General features: G+C 50.6%; 1 pseudogene; it reads left to right on the forward strand.

Annotated features, from left to right (window-relative positions):
* Positions 1-10,316: 10,316 nt before the first annotated feature.
* Positions 10,317-12,944, forward strand: LOC115311410 (annotated as a pseudogene).
* The last annotated feature ends 1,164 nt before the right edge of the window (positions 12,945-14,108 follow it).

The raw sequence follows: 14,108 nt of genomic DNA on the forward strand, positions 1-14,108 counted from the left end.
CCAGGCTACTCCTGGATGGGATGCAACCGGAGGGGAGGTGAACGCAAAGGCGGAGGTCTAGGCATGTTAGTTAAAGGACAAGACTGGGAAAGAGAGAAGGAAGGCTGCAAGAAAAATTTATGGCTGAAAGGTAGAGTAACAGGTCTAAACACTCTTCTGGGGTTTGCATACCTGAAAACAGGAAATGACTCAAGGGAGAAAAATACAGAGCTTTTTCATGTATATCCAGGGATATGAGAGAAATTGGTCTTAATCAGGAAATAATTATCCCAAGAGACATGAATGCCCACTTAGAAGAGTTTGACAGATTCACAGATACAGCTGAAAAGCTGCTAGAAGATTTCTGTGATGCGCTGAAGCTATAGTGTTAGTTAATGCACAAGTAAAATGCGACGGCAGAATAACGTGGGAACTAAACAACTCACGCTCAACAATAGACTACTTCCTCGTGTCCCAGAAACAGCATGACAGGTTAGGAAGTATGGAAATAGATGAGGAAGGCACAAAAACCTTAGGGAGTGACCACAAACGAATTAAGAATAAATTTGGCGCATCTAAACCAGAGATGGCAGTAATGACATTACTGTAATGAAATTACAGTAATTAAATTACTTTTTGATGTAATGAGTAATGTAATGAATTACTTCTATAGGCTAGTAATTTAGTAATGTAATGAATTGCTTTCAGGCAGTAATTTAGAGAAAATTACTCATTGCTTTTGAAATTACTTTTGTTTTAAATTAGAAAATTCGTTTGCAAGCTTTAAAAAAGAGACAAATTAGTTTCCATGGTGTAATGTGAAAGAGCATTAGAGGAGATAATCGACGGCCACCTGAGCGCAAAGCCTCGTACGAAGAGCTAAACAGGCGCACAAAGGAGGGCTGGAATGGCAAAGGAAAAAAGCTTCCGTGTAGGCGTCGCTGGAAGGCAAAGGCTTACGAACTCCAGGCACGACAGATTCACGGCGTCGCGTCATCACGACGATACTATATTTCGTTCATCCCTAAGCTGACAGTGCGGTGGGAGCTGCAAGCTAACCAGAACCAATCAACCAAACACCCCCTTTAATCACCTGACCCGTCCTTTTTTTTCTGCGCGTGGGCATGAACGACAGCGGGATTACGTGCCAAAAGATAGACGTGTGACTGTTCCAACGAGCACGTAGCTTCCACCGCACTGTCAGCTTATCGGTGAACGGCTTTATATTCGCGACTCCAGCAAAACGGACGCCGCCACGCGGGAAAACCGGGAACCAGCCGGTCCAGGTCGCTCTGCGCTTCTCCGCGTCTCTGGTGGCTTTCGCGGACTGGTGTTGTCGGCGCGGTGGCGACAACACAAAATTTCTAAATTTCTTAAGTTTGCCTGAGTGTTCATTAGTGTGGTGAAGCCTCAGTAGATTGTTTCCTTCCATCACGTGTTTGAAAACCCGTTTACTCCACAACACACGGTCGCGTGCTTTCGATTTCTTGGATGGGGAGGAATCACGGAAAAAAGTTTTGATTTCTTGTCTGTCTCGACTCACATTCAAAGTGACGACTACTTGGTATCTGATAAGTGGTTTCTTTATAAGGATGCAGAACAGTGGACTGAGGACGACAGACGAGGTGTTTCACTGGAGGGAACACCAATGTTGCAGTCAAGTGAATGGGAAGGTTCGATAGCTGCTTTTCTCGAGTTTGGTTGTGTTCGATTAGCTTCAAGTTTCAGCCACCCACGCCGGTCGTTGCGTTGGCTATTCATCTTGACTGCTTTTCGCCGAAAAAGCTCATCTGGATCACACTGAAGGAGTTGGGCTGATTTCGCCATTACTTGATTCAGGAAAACCTGCTGGCTGCATATGATTAATAAGGGAAATTATCTGCTTTCAAAAGGTGGGGGACGCGTCTCGCAAAGTTAGAAGCTTTCACGGCATTATGATTTATCGCGCCTCCAATATTTATATTATATCCCCGTCGAAGCCAGCAGCAATATACGTCTACATTGCTCAGGTTGACGGGGCACAAAAAAATACTCATTTTCTCTGTTCAGGATACGAAGTCAAGTTCAATGCAGAGAGGTTCTGCGTGAATCTCCAATGAAAACTCTCTTCAGTTTGTCCGCATTCATCTTCGTGCTACCGGCTAGAACCATTTGGCTAATTTTAAGTGGTATATCTCTGTCTGTCAAATATACGTTTATTCAGCAGTTCACCTATAGCTAGTCAACTAAGGTCATATTTCAACCCAAAGAATATACTGATATCGCTTTAGTGCGATGTAGTACTACGTAATATATAATACATTACCCGCACGTCAAAATGACTTCTCGATTGCTTACTAAAACCGGAATTGAAATACGAGTATCAGTTGCTTAGTGGGGCGCCAGCGAGTTAACATGCTCCTTAGCTCAAGAAGCGCTTGCTTAATTTTCGTAATTTTCCTGCAGCCTGTGTTGTTGACCAAGCAGACGACTGGAGCTGTTTCTTAAACACGGATACGCACAAAAGCTCGATTTCGCGGACAGATAGGTCGCATGGTCGAGGCATGAGAGTTAGCTAAAAAGTACTCTCGGTGGAGCAGCTCTGTAGTCATCATCGCTTTCCTTAGCGGATCAAAACTGATTAAAGCCTATTACCGTCTCTCCGGATCCATAGTTCCGGTTTTGAACGAGATCTCCGACAAATAAGTTTAAAATTAAAAAACAAAAACAAAAAAACTATGCTCTGCAAGTTTTTGTGCACTGGCTACACTTAACCGTCTCAGTTCAAATACCTATAAAATTGGGCATCAAACACAAGAAAATCTGTTAAATTGAATGCGCCACCCGTTCAGGCGGCCCGGCCGAGCCGACGCGACCTGGACCCAGCCGCCATGTTTGTTTGGTGGTGGCGCCCCCTATAGGTTGCTGGAGTCGCGAATAGGCTACAAGGCGAAGGACACGTCACCAGTGAGGTCAACACGTTTTAAAACCTTAGAGGATAGAACAAACAGATCCCCAGCCTTCTTGCTCTTTCGTCAAGCAAGGTCAAACCTTAAGCATCGACAATTGTGAGCAACCGACGACCGGAATAAATAGTAATTCCGAATGCCTTGTCAAAGCCCCAGAACGTTTCGTGCGTCCTCGAGCAAAGCAGGTGCAGCTCGTGCTATGCCTCGCTGCCCTGGAATAAGCCTACGAGGAGATACCGCCCCCCGTTTGTTGGCAAAGTACACAATTTAGAAAGCTCGCGCAATTCCTCAACTGGTGACACTTCTGCTGAGCAATTATCAAGGCCCTTTGTGGGACAATGCGCAAAAAATTGGGCTCTTCGGGTGTTTGGGAAAAAAGCTCCTTGAAAGGAATGACCGAGTGGCGGCAACTCTTCTTGGCAATGCTGTGGAGCGTACACGCACGCGTTCCCTCTCCCATTTTGAGCGCTGAATAAAGCCTGTGCGCGGGCTCTTCTCCTCTCCCCGGAAATACCAAGAAAAGTTGTTGCCGAGCATAGTAAGTGCTTTTGGGAGAGTAGACTTAGATTGCATCTGTGGGCAGGAGGGAAACGTTTCACGCGACGACTCCTTGTAAGAACGAGCTGCCATTGCCCGACTTAACAAAGTGACAGGGACGAAAACTTCTAAATCAGGAAGACGGAAACATATCGCCCGTTTAGTAAGAACCTTCTCTGTTGAATGAACAGCGAAACCGGTGAGTCGACTGCCTTTCTAACACCCTTGTGAGACGGGAAAGTTAACGTCATTTTGATCGAATGTCATTCACCGCTCGGCGAATCAGCTCGTGATCCTGGCTCTGCACGTGGCGTGTGCACGCGCAGCGTGGCGTATTAAGCGCGCGGGTTGACCGAGCCCCAATGTCATTTTGATTAAATGTCATTTAACGTGCCCGTCTGACAGGGGTATGAGTCACATCTAAAGAAGAAGCTATTCATCATGTTTAACACTTATGTCGTGTGCACCAACAAAACCACTGTTCAGTATGATTCACTTTGAGGCGCATAAGATTCTTGCGGTGTGAACAGGAATATCTGAGGTTTGGTACATATATAGACCAGCTCAGCTCTTTGGCATGACATCACAGCGGTGGCGCTGCTGTCGGCACTGCGCATGCGCAGCGCTTCGCTTCTCCCGGATCTTTTTCTGCACACGCGCTGTGTGGGCAAAGGAGGGCTTGTTTTGTAAACACCGTGTTGGTGTATACGGTAAATAAAATGAGCACAAGCTACTGCCTCAAGGTATTCAAAAGTAATGTCAGAGTAAATTCAAAGTAATTTCATTACTTTTCGAAAGTAATTGTAATGTAATGTCATTACCTTTAGTCTGCGGTAATTTGTAATGTAATTTAATTACATTTTTTTTCAGTTTTCAGAAGAGTAATTAGTAATGTAATTTAATTACTTTTTGAAAGTAATTTTGCCATCTCTGATCTAAACCAAAACAGCAAGCCCAGGAACGAGCGGGTAAACCTAAACTAAGTGAAGCTCAAATACAAAAACGTACCGAAAAGCATTGAGAACATAGTATCGGAACAACCAGAAAGAGTGTGGACGTATGAGGATCTAATAGGAATCTTGGAAAGAATTAGAGAAGCATCAAATTAAACAAAGAGGAAAGCCAAAACGAAGAGACAAACCAAAAGGCTGGTGGGATCAGGAGGTCATGGCAGCCACATTGCGGCGCAAGAGGCATCTATGGAGCATAGGTGGGCAAAAAAAGGGGGGAGCCTTGCCAGCTGAAGTAGCTTCAAAATGGGAGAACTTCCAAGACCGGAAGAGGGAAGCATCAGCTTTGATACAGGCCAAAAGTGGAAGTGCAGAAGGGCAGTGGATGATGGAAGCAAATAAAGAAGCTAGGAATGCGGCAAAAAGGTTTTGGGAGCACATTAAAGCGCAGGGGAAGACAGAGGGTATCCAACACTTACTGACCACACAGGAGGGGAGAAGAGTAGAGGGGGAAGAGGCACGTGAATATATTAGGCAGAGAATCGAAGAGGCTTTCTCCCAGCTTGAGCAGAGGGAGACAGTGAATAGGACGGTCAGCTGTAGTGTTGAAGAGTCCTCGTGCAATATAAATTTAATTGTTCACAAACAGACCGAGAGAGTCATATAGTTCACAAGCGAAGTACCTTTCGGGAAAGACGCTTCCGCGGAAGCCTCAATATATTCTCTAGAGAGCTGTTTAGGTCACCAGCCCAGTTTGCCAAAAGAGGTCTGAGGAGCTTCCTGAGAAAGAGCTCGCAGAGCGTTTCGCTGGGGTACGGGTCTCTGCAGTTAGTACACCACATCAGCGGGCAGTCCAAAAGGTGTGGAAGCACAGCGTTCGAGAGGGCCTTGCAAATCCGTCAACAACAACGAATCTCTGCCGACTGTAGAGCCCTCTCGACAAAGGTGCAGACGAGCTTGCACAGCCAGACAGCTTCAGGTCGTATATAGCTGAGTCCTCCTTGGTCGAGGCTAAAAACGAACTTATATGCTCCGTCACGTGATGCATTGCCCTTAAGTTGAAACTTGCATTCAGGACACGTCACCTGCAAAGTTGAGCGGGTTCTACACATTAGGCCTTCCTTGCTTTCACTCAGGCATTTCTATTGCTTTGCTAGGCTGAATGTTTCAGATACCTACTTTGAAATTACGACAATTTCTTCAAATAAAAATGGTCACCTTTTGTTCGCAAACAAAGGCCAAGTAGCAAGCCATGTAAGTCAGCGGTGCGAACTCAAGTTCGGAAGGGACTTCATTGTACTTCATCAAGTGCTGAATTTTCCAAAGCACACCAGGAGCTGCCTCAGGAACTGCAGAATTTCCTGTTTCACAAGTTGAGCTGGCACATTTCATCGACGTCTGGCACTCAGAACTAGAGGGCGCATTTTCACTTCTGGCAGCCTCCAAAATGCCAACATGCACGCCGAAATTGAGACTATTTAAGAAACTTGATTGGTGTGCACTGACACTGTTTTCGAGAAACTGGGCGCCGGACATAAGGTCAGTTAGGTTGCAATATAACGAACGAACCTTGAGCAACCTTTCTGCCGTGAAAACTGCTGTTCCGGCATCAACCTGAGGAGAAGAAGAAGACGTCATCTCTTTCTACCGGTCTCGATTCAGCTCCTTCAATTTTTGGCATTTTTCGCTCTACTTACGCCTGAGCTTCGGCTCATACTTCCGTAAGGACATCATGACGACCCTCGGCACCGTCGGAACCCCTCAGGACCTCCCTCTACCTGATGATATGGATTCTCAGCCCATTGAGGCGCCTACGCCGGCTGCAACCGCCTCGCTAACCCTAAACCCGAACGCATCACCCACCGCCGTTGCTGCCGCTAACGCAGGCATCTCACTGCCTCACGCATCACTCAGTGCCGCGTCGAGGCAAACTGCCATCACTACTAGGAATCCATTCTCTATCCTTGGTGATGATGATCCCACGGGTGAGTTCCCCCCTCTTGGCAGCCCGTACCACATCCGCTACGCCGCCGATAGAACTAAACGTGCTCGCAACACGCACCTCGGCTCCTCCACCGTCAAGTTCACCGCCACACCCGCGTGCCGTCCATTTCACTCCAATGATGCCTCGTCCGCTCTAGAGGATGGTTGGCATACCGTGTCTCGCCGCCGTAAGACGGCCCAGTCTGGGATGCCTCAAGCCGTTTCGCCCCAAAGCGAGTTTCTCCACACCGTCATATTACGACCAACCCAACCATGTCGGATCATGGACGCACCTTTCCTCACCATTGACTCCGCCATCACTACACAAACGGGCCTCCAATCTCACCCATCATTACAACCCCGTTACCAAGTACGGTACCTCGACCGCAGTAACCAACTCGCGGTCGATGCCACCTCTTCTCAAGTGCGTGACGCTTTACTCAAGATAACATACATACCGATCGACAAGAAACAAGTCCCCGTCCACGAGGCTATTCGACGCGGCCAGACTCGCGGCTTTATCAAAAACGCTGGTGGTATAGATTCCGCGCAGCTCCTGCAGCATCTTCATTGTCGGAAATGTACCATCCTCCAGGCACGACCTCTCGGCACCTCTGGGTCGGCGTTAATCACGTTCGAGGGCACCAGCCTCCCGTTCCGCGTGGGCCTGGGCTCATTCACGGTGCGTGTATATCCTTTCCATCGACAAACTCATGTATGTGACACCTGCCATTGCATCGGGCACCGCAGTACGCAATGCCCTAACAGTGACAAAGCCCGCTGTGCCACGTGCGGCTCACCAAAGCACGGCACAGACCAGTGCTCGTCTGCCCAGCCCAAGTGCCGGAACTGCGGCGGGACCCATCTCGCCACGGCCTGCTCCTGCCCAAAAAGAAAAGAAATTCAACGCATGATGGCTCAACGAGACCGCGGGGCTCCACAGCGTCGTCCGCCACCCGGAGGATTCCCGAAGGAGCAGCCTCCTCCACTACCACCACCACCACCACCACCACCACCACCACCACCACCACCACCACCACCACCACCATCGGTGCCCCCGACTCCAACCCTCACACTTCCAGCTATGCCGCCAGTTGCGCTAACGATCCCAATAGCCTCATCGACAACTACTACGCCCAAGACGGACTCCCGCCCGATTCTCGCCGCTAAATCCCATGTGCCGGCCCTCAGCGCCTTTGTCACCCATGCACACGCAGCTCCCTACATCGGAACCGCCTCGCACATCCTTTGCAGAAGCCGTGAAGGCTGTCAACACCGCTCGCGAGACGCCCGCCCCAATTCCGGCAGTAGACGACTTAACGGCCATGACCCAACAAATGGCACTTCTCACAAAACAAACGCAAGCTGCCTTGCAACAGCTTGCTGCCATGCAGCAGTCAATCTCTACTTTGGTGGATACCTGCACCCGTGCAGTCATTGAGCGTCTCATGATGCAGGGCATCATTCCATTCGGCCCTCCCGCGCAATTCACGCCTAAGCATGACTAGCGCACCCACAATTGTTCAGTGGAACTGTCGCTCGCTCCGACGCAAAAAAGCAGACCTTATCGAAAAATTTCATCTTCATTCTCCATCTGACACACCCGCTGCCTTCGCTATACAAGAACTCAACGGCCCACTTCCGGCTTTGCCACAGTACGACGGACTTGCTCCGGACGCCGAGACTAGTGCCTCCTTGCTCGTATCCGCGCCGCACTCTATGTCCATCGCTCAGTCCCATTCACTCCCCTCGACACATCACAGTGGTGCTCCATCATCACCAGCGTCACGGGTTGCCGACTGCTCCTCCTTCCTCGCCGACCTGTTCTTCTTTTCTCTGTGTACGTGACCCCCGACACGTCGCTAAATCGTCGCACCAGGCAGCCGCTAAATGTCGCCTTCATCAAACACTTTTCTCGTCTTTACCCCAAGGACGACATTATAGCATGCGGTGATTTCAACGCAAAACATACGGCCTGGGGTTACGATGTTGACCTTCCTCGCGGTACACGGCTCCTTGCGGACCTCACCGAACTCAAACTTTCCCTCCTGAATACCCCAGACACACCTACACGTATCGGCCAAACCTCCCGGCAACAAGATACTTGCCCCGAACTGACCCATGGGCTCGCTTCCCTCAACGCTGGAAGTGGCAGGTCACCAGCGATCACCTCGGCAGTGATCACCTTCCCATCACTTTACATTATCACTTCCCATCTCCAACTTCATCTCACCACAACACCCGTCGGGACACCTTTATCACCAAGTGGGACAAGTTTCGGGCAGCCCTGGTTTCTGTCATGGACGTCACCGGTTTCTCAGACATTATACAAGCCATCCAGTGTGCCCACAAGGCCGCCACCAAACGCCTAACCGTTCCCGGGGACGCTCCGGCACCTGATGCACATTTACTCACCCTTTGGAACCGCCGCATACGCCTGTTGGCTCGCTACCGCCGATCTGGTAGACCACGTCGGCTCCTCAGGGTTTTGCGCCAGGTGCAAGACACCATCTCGAGATACACATCGGAACTGGCTTCTGACCGCTGGACCTCCATGTGCAGCTCCGTTTCCGGTAATACCAATCTCTCCAAAGTATGGAGGCTTCTGCGCTTTCTCCTTGGAGACCGCAAACCTAGACAACCTGCCGCTGCCGTTGCCCTCCGCGAAGGCGTTTCTTTCGAGGAGCTAGCGGAAAGAGCTTCTGATGTCTTATTTCCACAACCATCTCGGCATGACCCTGGGTGCTACACTCGTATTCACCCTGTTCCCGAGCCCATCGGCTTGGATTCCCCGTTCACCCTCCACGAACTCGAGGCCGCCCTGGATAGGGCAAACACACACAGTGCACCAGGCCCTGACAACATCACCGTCGGGCAACTTCGCAACCTTCCCACCGCCCTAAAAGAGACCGTACTGACGGAGATCAACCTGGTGTGGGATGCTGGGTGCGTCCCTTCCGAGTGGCGTCACTCGACGGTATGTCCTATTCCGAAGCCCGGCAAACCACCTACGTCTCTCACAAATCTACGCCCAGTATCCCTCACATCATGTCTCTGCAAAACAGTTGAGAGCATGCTGAACGCCCGTCTGCAGTGGTGGCTTGAGTCCAACCAGCTGCTCAGCCCATCGCAATACGGGTTCCGCCCTGGACTCTCCACTCAGGACGTCATGAGCCGCCTCCAGCACGATACGCTATCTACATCATCACCGCATCTTCGTATTGTGGCAGGGGTCGACGTGCGCAAGGCGTTTGACAGCGTCCCGCACTCCTCCGTCCTCTCAATGGCACAACAGCTAGGCATCACCGGTCGGGCATACAACTTCATCGCGGCGTTCCTCGAAGATCGCACTTTCACTGTTCACGTCGGCTCATCCCACGGAATCACCCATACAAACCGAGTGGGCGTTCCACAAGGGTCCGTTCTTTCTCCGTTACTTTTCAATATCGTCCTTGCTGGCCTTCCTCCCCGCCTTAGTGAGGTGCCTAACCTCGAACATGCAATCTACGCCGACGATATTACGTTGTGGACCCACTCTGGCTCACCCGGTTACCAACAGGATGCCATTCAAGCTGGGCTCGACATCATTCACGATTACATCCAGTCTGTTGGCCTCGCTCCCGCTCCCGACAAGACGGAGTTCGTCGTTATTCATGGCGGTCGTCGCACACCAGCAAAAGAAGCAGAAAAACAGTGCATTCAGCTCACGCTCGCAGGTACTCCCATCTCACGCCGCACGAGCATCCGGATTTTTGGTTTTCACCTCGACCAAGACAGCCGGGCGGCGACTTGGTTTCAGCGTACCATCAGCACCTCGAAACAGCTGAACCACCTGTTATGCAGGGTAGCCCACCGCTCCCGCGGGGTGCACGAGCATGATCTCCGTATCTTTGCTAGGGCCTTCGTGGTGTCCCGCATTATGTACGGCTACCCGTACTACCACCTTACCCGCACCCAAAAACTCAGGCTCGAAATAATTAATCGGGAACTGCAACGAATTGTCACCGGCCTTCCGAGATACACACGAATCGATGCGCTCACCAGCTGCAGCCAGATGAACAGCCTTGACGACCTGGCCTCCACCCAGATCGCAAACCAAGAAACTCGACTCCGAGCCACTCTAGCGGGGCGCTTCACACTGCGTAAGCTAGGTTACAACATCGACCACCTCCTACCTTTACCCACCCCACCCCCGCCATGGGAGCTCTGCCCTCTCACAGCACCCCGTCCCCTCCCTCGGAACATGGGTGAAAAAGCGCAAGCCCGCCGCAGCGACTTTGCTCGCCGACATCTCCACTCTCTCCTTGTTCGCTCTTCATCGGCTCTAGTTTTCTACGCGGACGCGGCTGTGGACAATAACTCCACTCCAATCTTCAGCAGGGCATGGTGCGATGTCGACGGTCATCGACGCGGTACACAAGTTTTCATGACCCCCTGCTCCTCTAGTCACGCTGAACTTTGTGCTATACTGCACTGCTTAACCTCCGTTAACACTTCAACCCTGGTACCCTCCTCCAGAATCGTAATATATACAGATTCCCAAGAAGCCATCCGTGCTCTCCGCCACTCATCTCCATCATCTGCCATCGCTATTCAGATTCATCGGGCAGCCATTTCTATCGGATAGCCGGCCACCATCCCCTCATCGACTGGGTGCCCGCCCACAGCGGCATTCCCGGCAATGAAAGGGCTCACCGACTTGCGCGCGCTAAACTTCTCTCCGCGCGAGCCGGGGCCCCTGCTTTTCCTACGCCACCGGAGCTCACACCTGACTCCTTTCACGATTCACACGAAGCCCGGCAGGAGCACGCCAGCCGATGGCGTCATTACCTGACTACTCAGGCTAACCCCCTTGACTTCCCCTCTCTTTCCCACCTTCCTCTCACTCGCCACGAGACCTCCCTTCTACAGCAAGCCAGGTCAGGAGCGCTCCTCGCTCCCTCCCTGCTTGCAAAGATGTATCCCCAGGTCCACATCAACCCTCAGTGTACCCACTGCCACATTCCTGCTAGTCTCCCCCATCTTTTGTGGGACTGCCCGCTCCACTCAACAGCCCGCGTTCGCGCGCTCTCAACCCTCTCACCTCCCCCCTCCACTCTTACTGAGTGGCTCAACCCCCCATCCGCTCCTGACCCTGGTCGTGTCCTGGCCGCATTCCAGGCGATCCTCCGATATTTAGAGGACCCGCAGGCGCCCCCATCTGGCTCCAGGCTACTCAAGCAATACGAGCCAATCATCGCCGCCGCCCGACGTCTCTCTGCCCCTGGTAACACCAGGGCCACATAAGACGACGAGATAAAAGACCATACAGCAGAGCGCATAGGGCGCTCATTCATTTGGTCTGTAAATAAAGACGTTTGAAAGAAGAAGAAGAAGGCATCAACCTGCTTTATCGTCATCTTCACTAATGTCGTCAATATATTATTGTACATGCCAGGGATGGGGAGAATTTCAAATACAAGTATTTGAAATACGTATTTCAAATACTTTGTGTATTTTGCATTTGTATTTAATTACAATTTGGGTAATGTATTTGACGTGTGTATTCCAAATACAATTGTAATTAAATACAATTTTGTGGGCGAAAATACATCCCTCAAGTTTATTGTCACTGTCTAGAGCAGGAAGAAAACTACGTTCTGCACCGAAAGCAGTGTGTCTCAATCAAGCACAAGCGTTTAGTGACTGTGATTACGGTGCTAGTCCAGGGCAAGAATAGTGACGGAAGCGACGTTCACAGGCAGACTGGCTAATTAAGTGCCTGTGAGAACTTGTGATGCTTTCCAGCCTGATTTCCATCCATATTTTTGCCTGGGACATTCTAAATGCGCGGGTCGTCCAGGTTTTCGTAACTGGTGCGAATTGCAACAATCAAAAAATCTCTAGCTAGTTCTGCGCGTCTTGGTCGTCTCGGTTCTTCTCTCATGTCACTCACACAAAACTGCTCGGAGTCGCATTTGACGAGCGCCTCGATTTTAGTCGCCACATCCAAGGAACCGCTTCACGTGCGAGGTGGACTCTGGGTTTCGTCACCGAAATTACGCGCGGCATGCCAAACGCACCATTGAGGCACCTGTACACGTCGCTGGTACTCCCGCAGCTGGAATTCTGTTCTGCTATCTGGGACCCCCCCTCAACAATGTATAAGAAATCTCTCTAGTCCATACAGCGGAGGGCAGCCCTTACGCTGTACCGACGTGATTCCCCCTCGTCACACCACACTGCCGCCAGAGATATTCCCACTACCAGACTCCTGCAGTACGCCCAGTGGCGGACTCTGCAACACCGCAGAGACGTAGCCTTGATCAGGCTCTTCTGCCTAATGATGGGTGCTGGCCACCCTGACGTGCCTTCCCCACCTCGCCTCAACAAGCGAACTGGCCGGCTACAACCTCAACTGTCACGAACTTTGCGCCACAAGACATCGTGCCTAATGCTTGCTGCAGAAATTTGGAGGTCACTTCCACACCACCTCACAGAGTCAATTCCCTGCAACCGAGACGACATCCACGAGTTGTGTAGAACAGTTACTCAGACCATAGCATAATCACCTCCCTTGCCCCCCCCCCCCCCCCCGCGTGTGTTTGTGCGTGTGCATGTGTGTGTGTGTGCGTGCATGCATGTGTGTGTTTTCCTTTTCTTTTTGTCTAGACTAGTCCTCCTCATAGCGTCGTCCGGTTGGTGAAAGGGGCACAATATGTGTATGGGCGCATGCCTTTCCCTCCTCACGTCTGCACACCGAGCGTCACCACAAACGTTTAAGTGCAATAAAATACTATCACTATCACTACTAAAATGAGATTTACAGAAACCCGTTGCAGGTGCCCTGAAGTCGCTGACGCAAATTTTGAGGAATGTATTTGGAAAAGAATTTGGAGGAGACCAAATACATTTGGTTGTATTTGTATCTTGTACATAAATGCTTTTTGGAAATGTAATTAGATTTGTAATTAAATACATTTTTGACGAAGTATTTTGTATTTGTATTTCGATACATATTTGCATGTATTTTGCCCACCCCTGGTACATGCTCTCATGAAATGTATCGTGTATTGTGTGTCTCTGTTCACTGTCAAAATCTTGAAATAAAAAAAAAAAAAAAGATTGGTGGCCGAGTGCGTTAAAGGGGCCCTGCAATCATATTTAGGCGTCTACCTTTTTTGCGGTTTCCACGTCTCTTGGGGTTCGGGCAAGCCAGCGGGCACGGAGAGAGTAACTAGATATCAGTGGGCGTCATATTTTAACCGGACGACGCGGAAACCTCCTCCGTGTTGTGCTGCCATGCCAGTGGGCATGGCAGCACAACACGGAGCATGACGGCTAAACTGTTCTTCCTGATCACGCAGCTGTTGCTGATACTCGCTGGACGCGATCCTGTATCTGGCCCGTGTTCAACTTCACAAGTGCGGCGTCAAGACCTTGCGTCAGCATTCTTCTATCACCAGGATGTGCCCGGACCACGTGGCTTCGTGACGTCACCTTCATTCCCGATACCAGCGCCTTCGCCTACAAAAGCCTTGCTCCCACAAGATCTCGCCAGTGGGCATGGCAGCACAACACGGAGCATGACGGCTAAACTGTTCTTCCTGATCACGCAGCTGTTGCTGATACTCGCTGGACGCGATCCTGTATCTGGCCCGTGTTCAACTTCACAAGTGCGGCGTCAAGACCTTGCGTCAGCATTCTTCTATCACCAGGATGTGCCCGGACC

The sequence above is a fragment of the Ixodes scapularis genome, unplaced genomic scaffold (genome assembly GCF_016920785.2).
Source record: "Ixodes scapularis isolate PalLabHiFi unplaced genomic scaffold, ASM1692078v2 PGA_scaffold9__187_contigs__length_104089568, whole genome shotgun sequence".
In the NCBI taxonomy this organism is placed as follows: Eukaryota; Metazoa; Arthropoda; class Arachnida; order Ixodida; family Ixodidae; genus Ixodes; species Ixodes scapularis.